Raw genomic sequence first — 11,215 nt, 5'->3', positions numbered from 1 at the left:
GTCAAAGTCTGCTGGTTTCAAAACGTTTGGGTGGTTTCCCTCATAGCGTATAGGTAAGTTCCGCTTTCACATCGGTCACGTAAATTTTTTCTACATTAACGCAAGAAGAAGAAAGAATACAAATTCTATATAATATGCTCTTAGGAGTGTCAACCCTTCTATTTATTGTGGCTATTATTATTTCTGCATTGTGCAGAAATTCACAGAGATTCTACAAAGTGTGTTACTAATTATAAATAAAGCATTGTTTTTTCATATCAGCATTTCTATGCTTATGACCGATTTGCAGATGGTTTTAAAAGTGCAGCCAAAATATTTTTTTCCAAAAGATGACAAAAATGCACTGTAAAAGTATTCCGAATTACCCATGCTGCACTCATAGTCCTCCAAAGTCACACAACAGCTCAATGTGAGGAACATTGTGAAACTGAAGTTTTGAATCACTGAAAACCTTCCTCTCCTTGAAGGCAGTCGTATATCATTTAAAAATACACATTAAAAATGTAGAATATCACAATCAGTCACAAAACATGTGCAACATCAATGACGTCAAAACTGTCGTAAAGCTTCTTTAGGCAGCCATTTTTGATTGTTTAAATGAGTGAAGCTTGGGATCTGACTGTTACGGTGGATAGGAATGCTAATTGTTGCATAAAGCCTTACATTTGGATCTGTTCCTCACATAAAGCCATCAAACGGCATCACAAATATATATTATTTGTATGATAATGTTATGGTGATTTTCTGAAATGCAACTCAGGTATTCTGAAATACGATACGGAGTGCAGGCAAAAAAACTTTCTGTCATGAGAGTGTGTAGTCAAGTCAAGACATTTTTATCCGTATAGTGCTTTTCACAACACACATCGTTTTAAAGCTGCTTTACAGAAAATCATGGATTAACAGAAAATTAAACTGCAATATCTCTAAAGTCTCTTAGACTCATCATGGTGTAGATTTTTTTTTTATCCCCTTTTCACCCAATTTGGAATGCCCAATTCCCTCTACTTAGTAGGTCCTCGTGGTGTCATAGTTACTCACCTTTATCAGGTTGGCGGAGGACAAGTCTCAATCTGCGCATTATCACGTGGCTCGCTGTGCATGAAACCGCAGAGTCTCACAGCACATGGAGGCTCATGCTACTCTCTGTAATCCAAGCACAACTGACCACATGTCCCATCGAGAGCAAGAACCCCTAATCGCAACCACGAGGAGGTAGCAACCGGGCCAATTTGGTTGCTTAGGAGACCTGGCTGTAGTCACTCAGCACACCCTGGATTCAAACTTGCGACTCCAGGGGTGGTAGTCAGCCTCAATACTCCCTGAGCTACCCAGGCCCCTGCCATCATTGTATAGCTTGATTAAATATGATTGCAAATTGTGTATAATAATAAAATAATAAAAATTGTATTTAGAACCCCAATGAGAAAGCTGAAGGTGACAGTGGCAAGGAACACAAAACTCCATAAGATGTTAGTTAATGGAGAAAACAAACCTTGGGAGAAACCAGACTCACTGTGGGGGCCAGTTCCTCTCTGGCTAAACAGCATATATATAATGCCAATAGTAGTTATTTCTGTGCAGTGCAAGTCATGGTTTAAAATGAGTAAACTAAGTAAGTGTTAAGGGTCAGTGTTTAAACAAAGATTTTGTATGAACAGATTAATGACTAATGTCTTTGAAGTTCATCCTGGATTGGCTGCAGATTGTCCTTTGTTAGTTGGCTGATGAAGGCTTTTGTTGGCAATTAATTGATAGTCTATGCATTCCATTTTAAGAGTGTAGTCCATCAATAAACAAAGGTGATGCAGGCAGAAACATTAGGTGCATGCCTGGATAAATAGTCTTTAGTCTAAACTTAAACTGAGTGAGTGTGTCTGCATCTCGAACAGTGTTAGGGAGACTATTCCATAGTTTGGAGCCAAACATGAAAAGGGTCTACCTCCTTTTGTGGATTTTGATATTCTAGTAAATATTAACAGGCCAGAATTGTGTGATCATAATGAACGTGATGGAATATAGCATGGTAGAAGGTCACTTAAGTAGTGCGGAGCTAGACCATTCAAACTTTGTACACGGTTAACAAAATGTAAAAATTAATATGAAATTTAACAGGTGGTCAATGTAACAATGATAAAATTAGGCTAATATGATCATATTTCTTGGTTCTAGTCAGCACTCTGGCAGCTGCATTTTGAACCAATTGAAGTTTATTAATTGAACTTGCAGGACATGCTCCCAGTAATACATTACAACAATCCACTCTTGAGGTCATGAATGCATGAATTCATTTTTCAGCCTCAGCAACAGAGTGCATGTGTCGTAACTTAGCAATATTTCTGAGGTGGAAGAATGCGGTTACATTGGAAATTAGATTTTCAATGGACAGATTGGTATCAAATATAAAACCTCTTCACTGTAGAAGACGAGTATCATGATTCTCAGTGGGTGCATCACTGAGTGGGGAGAATTGATTGGAAATCCTAACAGGAATGGGAGAGTGGTGTCGCTTTGCTGAGCAGGTATGCTGCCGAGACATCACCCAAACAACCTGCTGCGGGGGCTCTACAGCCAGAATCAAAGTGTGTGTTGCCCGCATCTGAAACAGTAACTACTGACTTCTCTTTCTCACTGACCTCCACTAGCGTTCGATGTGTAAGAAATTAGTCTGATCACTCAGGCTTATTCAGGCTTATTCATGATAAGTCGACCAGTCGTTCAGGAAACCCATTGACTAGTCTATTGTGAAAATATTTTCTTTTGCACATTCCGACTACAAGCAACGTTGCTGGTTATGGCAAAGGTGCTTAATTGTGTTTGAGATTGTGCTAAATGTTTTTCTTAAAAGAGTATCATTTAGTCTTTGCAGGCAAATGTAGATCTTTTGAGCATACTGGTCTGGCACTGCATTTCTATTTGCTTTATATATCAGGTCCCATTAGTGTCTCTTTTGTTCCTCACAAAAAATGCAATGACCTATTTCAAGGCTTTTCTTAATAACAATGAGCTGATAAGTGTAAGCAGTTGGGGGCTGCGAGCAGCATTCTTTCACACGATGGAAAGGCCAAATAACATTCTTGAAGCAATAAATACACATTACCTTGGAAGTGAATCAGGCTGCTCAAAATCACCCACAATCTCTTAAAGCAATTCTTTTATCTATTAAAAAAATCTAGCACTTTTAGCAATTTCAAGTAAATTAAAGTCTGTTGCTAAGTTTTAACCTCAAGTTTCTTGATTGACAATGTAAACATAGAAAAGCACGAATCAGTGTTGATGTAGTGTAGATGTGTCTGTATTCTTCCCAAAATGTACATAAATTCTCATAGTTATCATTCTGTTATTATATACTGTATGTCAGGTCACATTGCACCCCAAAATCAAAAGAAGAAAAATACATAAATTAACAAAAATATGTATATATATATATATATATATATATATATATATATATATATATATATATATATATATATATTTATTTATTTATTTATTTATTTTTGGGGTGCAATGTGACCTGGACCTGGATAAAAATTAGGATGATTAAGGAAGTACTTAATGAAAATAATGTCACAAAGCAAAAATAAAATCCTCTAATTAAAAATTGGGCTTCATTTTCAATGAGCAAAAAATATATATTTTTTTCTTTTGATTTTGGGATGAAATATGACCAAAATATATGTTCTTGACATGTTTTGTAATTACCTACATCTACAGTACAAATGAATAAAGAATACCCTGAAATACTTCTTAAAAAATAGAGTTCCTTTTTAATTGTATTTATTTTTTTACCAAAATGAATTTTAAGAGCCTCCTATCTGGTGCATTCTAATGCATTTGCCACAATTCAGATGACTATTTTGACTTCATTGCAAAGCGTTTCTTAAAATGTCACTTTTCAGTGATCATCTTCCCCTCTAGAGCAGTTAAGCAATAAACATACTTTACACAAGTGTGCGAACGCAGACCAGAGAACTTGGTCAGTGCATTTAAGTGTGCTATCTGGTTGAACAAACTTGTGTTCATGTATTACTGTGGTGGTACCACTTTAACTCTATCACACGCTTGAGTACTGAGGTTTGTTTTCATAATTTTGTGCCACGCAACTGGGTGTATAATTATTCAGGTAAGATACTATAAATATATTGACTCTAACTTAGATGCTCAGCAATATTTTCTTCAAACTGTTGCTCTACCATTACAGGAGTTGACTTGAGAGAGAAAACTAACCATAGAAGCGGATGGTTCACACTAACATAACGATATAACGCTTCCTATGGCGATGTTGAGAATGCAACGTATGCTTGCGATGTGTTATGAATGGTCTGACACATTTTGGAATGCAAAAATGCAAGATATAGAGCTTGCATAAATAGAAGCATCTGCATTCACATGCTTGTGTAGAGTATGTATCTGCCTTTAACAGTCATTGAGTTGAACTCGATCTACTGTATGAAAATATTTTGATTTGAGTTGGTGGTAATCTAATGTCAATGATGCAAAGTATCTTCTAAACGACAAGTGTTCCTGCAGTAAACGTAAAGGAGGATCAACAAAAATCAGAGGGCTGAGATTAGATCACCAAAAACATACAATTTTGTTAATATTTAGTCACCCTCATGTCATTGTAAATCGTTATTATATTAACGATAACTGTTATTGTAATCGTTCAAAGTTCATAGTGACTCCAGCCAGGTCTCCTAAGCAACCAAATTGGCCTGGTTGCTAGGGAGGGTAGAGTCACATGGGGTAACCTCCTAATGTTCGCTATAATGTGGTTCATTCTCCGTGGGGTGCGTGGTGAGTTGTGCGTGGATGCAGCGAAAAATAGCGTGAAGCCTCCACACGCACTTACTCTCCGTGGTAACGCACTGGCAATGCGGAGGCAACTGAGATTCATACTCTGCCACCCGGATAGAGGAGAGTCACTACACCACCACGAGGACTTAGAGCGCATTGGGAATTGGGCATTCCAAATTGGGGAGAACAAGGGGAGATAAAAAAGAAAGAAAGAAAAGTAGCTTTGTGTGAGGAACAGACCTAAATTTAGGCTGTTATGCATGTCAAGACACGTTCGCTTATGACAAAAATAAAAACAACTGCCGCTGTGCGTCAATGCCGTTAAACCCGATGGGACGTGTCGAGGTGCTAGGATTGTAAATGAGATTTTAGAGCTATGATGTGAGGACTGTCAGTAAATTAATGACTTCAATATCAGTCTGTTCCTCACACAAAGATATTGTATGGCTTCAGAATATAATGCACAAGACAAATTGACTTTTAAGGTATATTGTGTTTTTATTGACAGACATGTACACTTAAATGTTGTTCGTAGAACTATTAAACTATTCATTGAAGGGTTGTAATCAAAAGGAAAAATACATTGACAGATGAGCAGCCACTGCTGGCTAATGTGTTTTAATTTTTGCGAGAAATCCAAGTCATTAAGACATGAGCTAAAATGTGTTTTGTGGCAGTGTTTGAATGTTAACACTTCAAGTTGACTGTTGTGTATCAAAAATGTCTTATTTAAATAGGATGATACACTCTTGACTCTTTGCCGGCCTGTCTTTATGTATTGCTGAGTTTCATTTTGCATGAAAGATCGAAGCTCTTCTTTATGGCTTGAGTGCGACCTTTGTCAACCCCTGTGAATTAGCTAGAAGCGTATCAGCTGCGCCGGCCTTTTTCTTGACTGTCCGATTAGCTGAGTAAAGCAAAGCAAGGGTCACCTTTAAGTAACCTTATCTTGTAATTGGGTTCAAGGCTAAGCGACCTGGGAGCGGAGAGGTCCAGGGTTAAGGTTGGGGTGACAGGGAGGGAGGCAACATTTAATCACATATGGGGGAAGAAATCAAGAGCCACGATACGACTGTCTGGGTCAGGCTGCCGTATGATCTGACAGCGGGGGTGAAGGGAAGTTGTCAAGCAACCCATATTTAAGCCAAGGTCCTCAAAGCTTTTAACCTTAGTGCAGATCGATGTGGACAGCAATGGGGCTAATATTTATCTTACAGATGGGAGTATTAAATAAGGAATTTGCCAGAATCTTCCCTTGGCGGAATAGTAGCGTCCCTAAGCCCCTTTAATTGAAATGTATGCGGGAAAACAGGTGATGAATGAAAAACAGCCGTGACAGCTTTGCGCTTCAGCGACTCCACCACATTAACTGCCCAGGACGAGATGAATGACCGCCGGTGCTTGGGTTCAGCCGGAGCAACCCACAGACATGTCCACTCCCAAGGGCAAAAAAAAAATTGTCTGAATTAAAGAGCTTGTAAATAACGTGTCATAAAAATCTGTTTTATAAGTTGCCCCTCCATGTGGCCCTCCATCTGGAGATCAAGTTTTTCATTTTTCCCATCAAACTTTTAGAAAAAAGCAAAACAAACTCTTGGTGAAGCTGTATTATAAAATACATAAAACACATATTTCTTAATATCCTTGAACAAGCAAGGGTGTAGGTTAGGTTTCAACACTGGTATATCACCATATCTCAAATTCTGTAATGTGTTTAATAGAATTTCATGGTGGAAATGACGGTGATTTAAAATTTAACATTTAACATTTTTAATGTATTTGAAATAAAATGGCTAATATCCTAGGTAACATTTTATGTATCCTTAATAAACACAATAAAATTATATTTTCACACTTTTTGCATAATTTGGCAAAATTACAGTTTGATTGGAAATTACACCCAATAAAAAAAAATTGGGAATTAAATTTTCTTTGTTTTCTGAAAGCGTAATTTGTCTCATGTTTCATCTTAAGCATACTCATCACTGACACATTTGTTGACTTGGTTAAAAAAAATACACTAACTGAACTTTTGAAAAAAATAAAAATGGTTTGGCGTGGTGGAAATGATGCCACAACTGAGACACAACTGTAATTTTTTAAATAGATACTGAAATGGTTTATGCTTATTTTACTCTATGTTTATATTATCATAGATTTAAACATAATTTGTATTTTTTCAATGGATTTTCAGTTTAAAACTGAAAATCTATGTCTGAGACAAGGCTAAAACAGTGAAATCTGTAAATAAGGGGCATTTGAAAAGTACCAAAAATAAATGATTACGGTCTGTTAAAAAGTTCCAAGTCAGTTTTAATTTGACCTTCATATATATATATATATATATATATATATATATATATATATATATATATATATATATATATATTAGGGCTGTCGATTTAACGCGTTAATTCAGTACAATTAATTTTACAAAAAAATAACGCATTAAAAAAATTTATGCAATTAATCGCAATGCTCCCGGATTGTAAATATGGAAGATTCCTGAGAAATGCAAGCTTGTAGTACCACCTGTTTACTCCAGAGGGCAGTAAGTGGAATTTCAGCTGTATGAGCAACACACAGTTTATACAGTGAACAAAACAACTATATTTAAATATTTAAAGATAACTATGTATAATTATTTCATCATTATATATTGAATAATTGTTATAATATCTCAGCAAATATTTGTATATGCGATTAATTCATCGGACACGTATTTAATTCAATAAAACATTTTAATCGATTGACAGCCCTAATATATATATATATATATATATATATATATATATATATATATATATAAATATAAATATATATATCCTGCTGAAGAAAGAAAAGTCATACATACATTCACTATATGGACAAAAGTGTTGGGACACCTACATATTACACCTACAGGAGCTTTTACGACATCCCATTCTAAATCCATAGGCATTAATATAGAGTTGGTCCCCCCTTTGCAGCTATAACAGCTTCCACTCTTCTGGGAAGGCTTTCTACAAGCTTTTGGAGTGTGTCGGTTGGAATTTTTCCCCAGTCTTTCAGAAGTGCATTTGAGAGGTCAGACACTGATGTTGGATGAGAGGGCCTGGCTCGCAATCTCCATTCTAGTTCATCCCAAAGGTTTTTGATAGGGTTGAGGTCATTCAAGTTCTTCCACACCAAACTCATCCAACCATGCCTTTATGGACCTTGCTTTGTGCACTGGGGCACAGTCATGCTGGAACAGAAAAGGGCCTTCCCCAAACTGTTTCCACAAAGTTGTAAGCATAGAATTTTCCAAAATATCTTGGTTAGCTGAGGCATTAACATTTCCCTTCAGTGGAACTAAGGGGCCTAGGCCAACCCCAGGCAAACAACCCCATACACGTAGCATTATCCCTCCTCCACCAAACTTTACAGTTGGTACAATACAGTCAGGCAGGAAACGTTCATCAAACGTCCATCAGACTGCCAGATAGAGAATCATGATTCGACAAAACACGTTTCCACTGCTCCAGAGTCCAGTGGTGGCGTGCTTTACACCACTCCATCCGACGCTTGACATTGTGCTTGGTGATGTAAGGCTTGCATACAGTTGCTCGACCATGAAGCTCCTAGCGCACAATTTTTGTGTTGATGTTAATGCCAGAGAAGGTTTGGAACTTTGCAGTTATTGAGTCAGCAGAGCGTTGGCGACTTTTACGCACTATGTGCCTCAGCACTCGGCGACCCCTTTCTGTAACTTTATGTGGTCTGCCACATCGTGGATGAGTAGCTGTGGTTACTAAACACTTCCACTTTGCAATAATACCACTTAACAGTTGATTGTGGAATATCTAAGTGGGAAGAAATTTCATGGACTGACTTGTTGCAACAGTGGCATCCTATTACAGTCCCACGCTCGAATTCAGTGAGCTTTTTAGAACGACCCATTCTTTCACAAATGTTTGTAAAGGCAGACTGCATGGCTAGGTGCTTGATTTTATACACCTGTGACAATTGGACTGAACGAAACACCTGAATTCAATGATTAAGAGGTGTGGCCCAATACGTTTGTCTATATATACATCCGGGATGGCATAAAAGTGAGAAAATTATAAGAAAATTTTCATTTTTGGATGAACTATTACTCATCAAATGGCTGAAAAATATCAAGAGAGTGTATTGACTCTGCATTGATATTTCTGTTGTACCTCTGATGAATAATATGCTTACCTTCTGAATAAATATATGTGAGGAGAGCTCTAACATAACTGTTGCAAGGCATGCAAAACTGAATATAACAAACATGCTTGCTAAGAGCTTTAAGAAAACACTTATTGATTGCATTGAAATTCACATTATTCTACTGACACTTTCCCTCTGCGACAGCGTCCTACAAGTAAATGCACGTCTGCAATGCATGTTTACTATGAAGCAGAGTTATTGATTGCTGTGTTGTAAACACTATTTACTGACTCCATTATCCCATTAACACAGAAAATTATTAAAACCATTTAATAGTACTGAAATGCTACATTATTTTTGGGGGATATTGTGAATCTGATACATCCGATACCTTGTGAATATACAATACTTTCAGTTATTTTGCCATTTGACAATTTGCTTTACCCACGCTCCCAGCATTTTCTGTTCAATTTATTGGCTGCCATCTTTGACCCAAAGAGTGACCCCTATTTTAAACACCTTTCAATGCAGCCAACACAATTAATCTTACAGATAAATCACAGTCTATCAAATGCTTGTGGCGAAGACAAGGTCAAAGTCACAGAAGGAATATAAAATTATACTAGAATCAGTGTAGCAATGTAACATCTGCAGACATCCCTCTTAAGGTATAGTTCTCACATAAATGAAAAAAATGTCATCAGATGCCCTCATATTGTTCCAAACCAGTATGATTTTCTTTCCACTGTGACAAACAAAAAAAGGAGATATTAGGTTGAACATTAGCCTGTCGCCATCTTGCATCTTTATTTCTATACAATTAAAGTGAATGATGTTCTTTCTTTGTGTTTCACAGAAGTGTAAAAGTCATGCGGTTTTGGAATGACATGTGGCTGAGTAAATTATGTCAGAATATTTGACATACAGACGGACGGACGGACGGACTAATTCTTAAAAAACAAAACAAAACAAAAAAAAAAAATGTAATACAGACAAACAAATGTTTTAAGAGTACTGTATTGTAGGCATTTTTCTAGAATGGTGTGCTTTCCCTTCACTGTTAATAGGCTAGGCACATTTAAAAAGAGGACAGCAAGTAGCTGATTTGATTTGGATGACAAGTCATCTAACTGAGCAGATTTTCCATGACCTCTGAACCCCAAGCTTTCCAGTTGGCCGCTTGGGGATGCCACCTTCACCATGCATGCTAATTGCATGGCCATGTGAGAAAACAGGGGCCACACAGAATGTTTAAAAGGGACAGTGTTTACAGTATCTATACCTGCTGATAAAGTCTTTTAACTCCATGTCATCTGCATTATTTTCTTTAAGAACATCATGTAAAATGCTTAAAGGGTTAGTTCAATCAAAATTAACATTTTGTAATCATTTGCTTACCCTTTGTCATTCAACCCCTGCATTTCTTCAGTTAAAGCTGAAGTGGGGGCAGTGGTGGCTCAGCGGTTAAGGCTCTGGGTTACTGATCAGAAGGTCGTGGGTTCAAGCCCCAACACCACCAAGACACCACTGTTGGGCCCTTGAGCAAGGCCCTTGAACCTATCTGCTCCAGGGGCGCCGTATCATGGCTGACCCTGCACTCTGACCCCAGCTTAGCTGGGATATGTGAAAAATAAATAATTTCACCATGTATATGCAGAAATGTATGTATAATGTGTGACAATTGGTCAAATTAAATTAAAAATTAAATTAAAGTGTGTAACGTCTTTGATGGTAAAATACCTTCTCCTTTCCTGGTCCAGCCTGATACACCAATCGCACGATTTGGTGATGTAAGGCTTGCATACAGCTGCTTGACCATGGAAACCCATGCAATGAAGCTCCCTGCACACAGTTTTTGTGCTGATGTTAATGCCAGAGGAGGTTTGGTTAATGAGTTATTAAGCGTTGGTGACTTTTACGTACTATGCGCCTCAGCATTCGGCGACCCCACTCTGTAACTTTACGTGGTCAACAATACGTTGTTTGTTCAATGACAGACTTAAAAAAAAAAAATAATATATATATATATATATATATTCTGTTGACATTAGTGGCACAGAAATTACACACTTTAGCTTTTACTACAAAAGATGAGTAATCCACACAACTGTTTTCTATGCAAAGTGGATGGTGATTGTTTTCCTGCCAAGCTCTAAAAAGAACAAAAAGGCATCATTGAAGAATTATAAAAGTAGTCCATTTGATTTGGGGACTATAATCGAAGTCTACTGAAGTCATATAACACAAGTTAAGCTCAATC

Source organism: Xyrauchen texanus, chromosome 15 (assembly GCF_025860055.1).
Source record: "Xyrauchen texanus isolate HMW12.3.18 chromosome 15, RBS_HiC_50CHRs, whole genome shotgun sequence".
Taxonomy (NCBI): domain Eukaryota; kingdom Metazoa; phylum Chordata; class Actinopteri; order Cypriniformes; family Catostomidae; genus Xyrauchen; species Xyrauchen texanus.
This window is presented reverse-complemented; position numbering follows the sequence as displayed.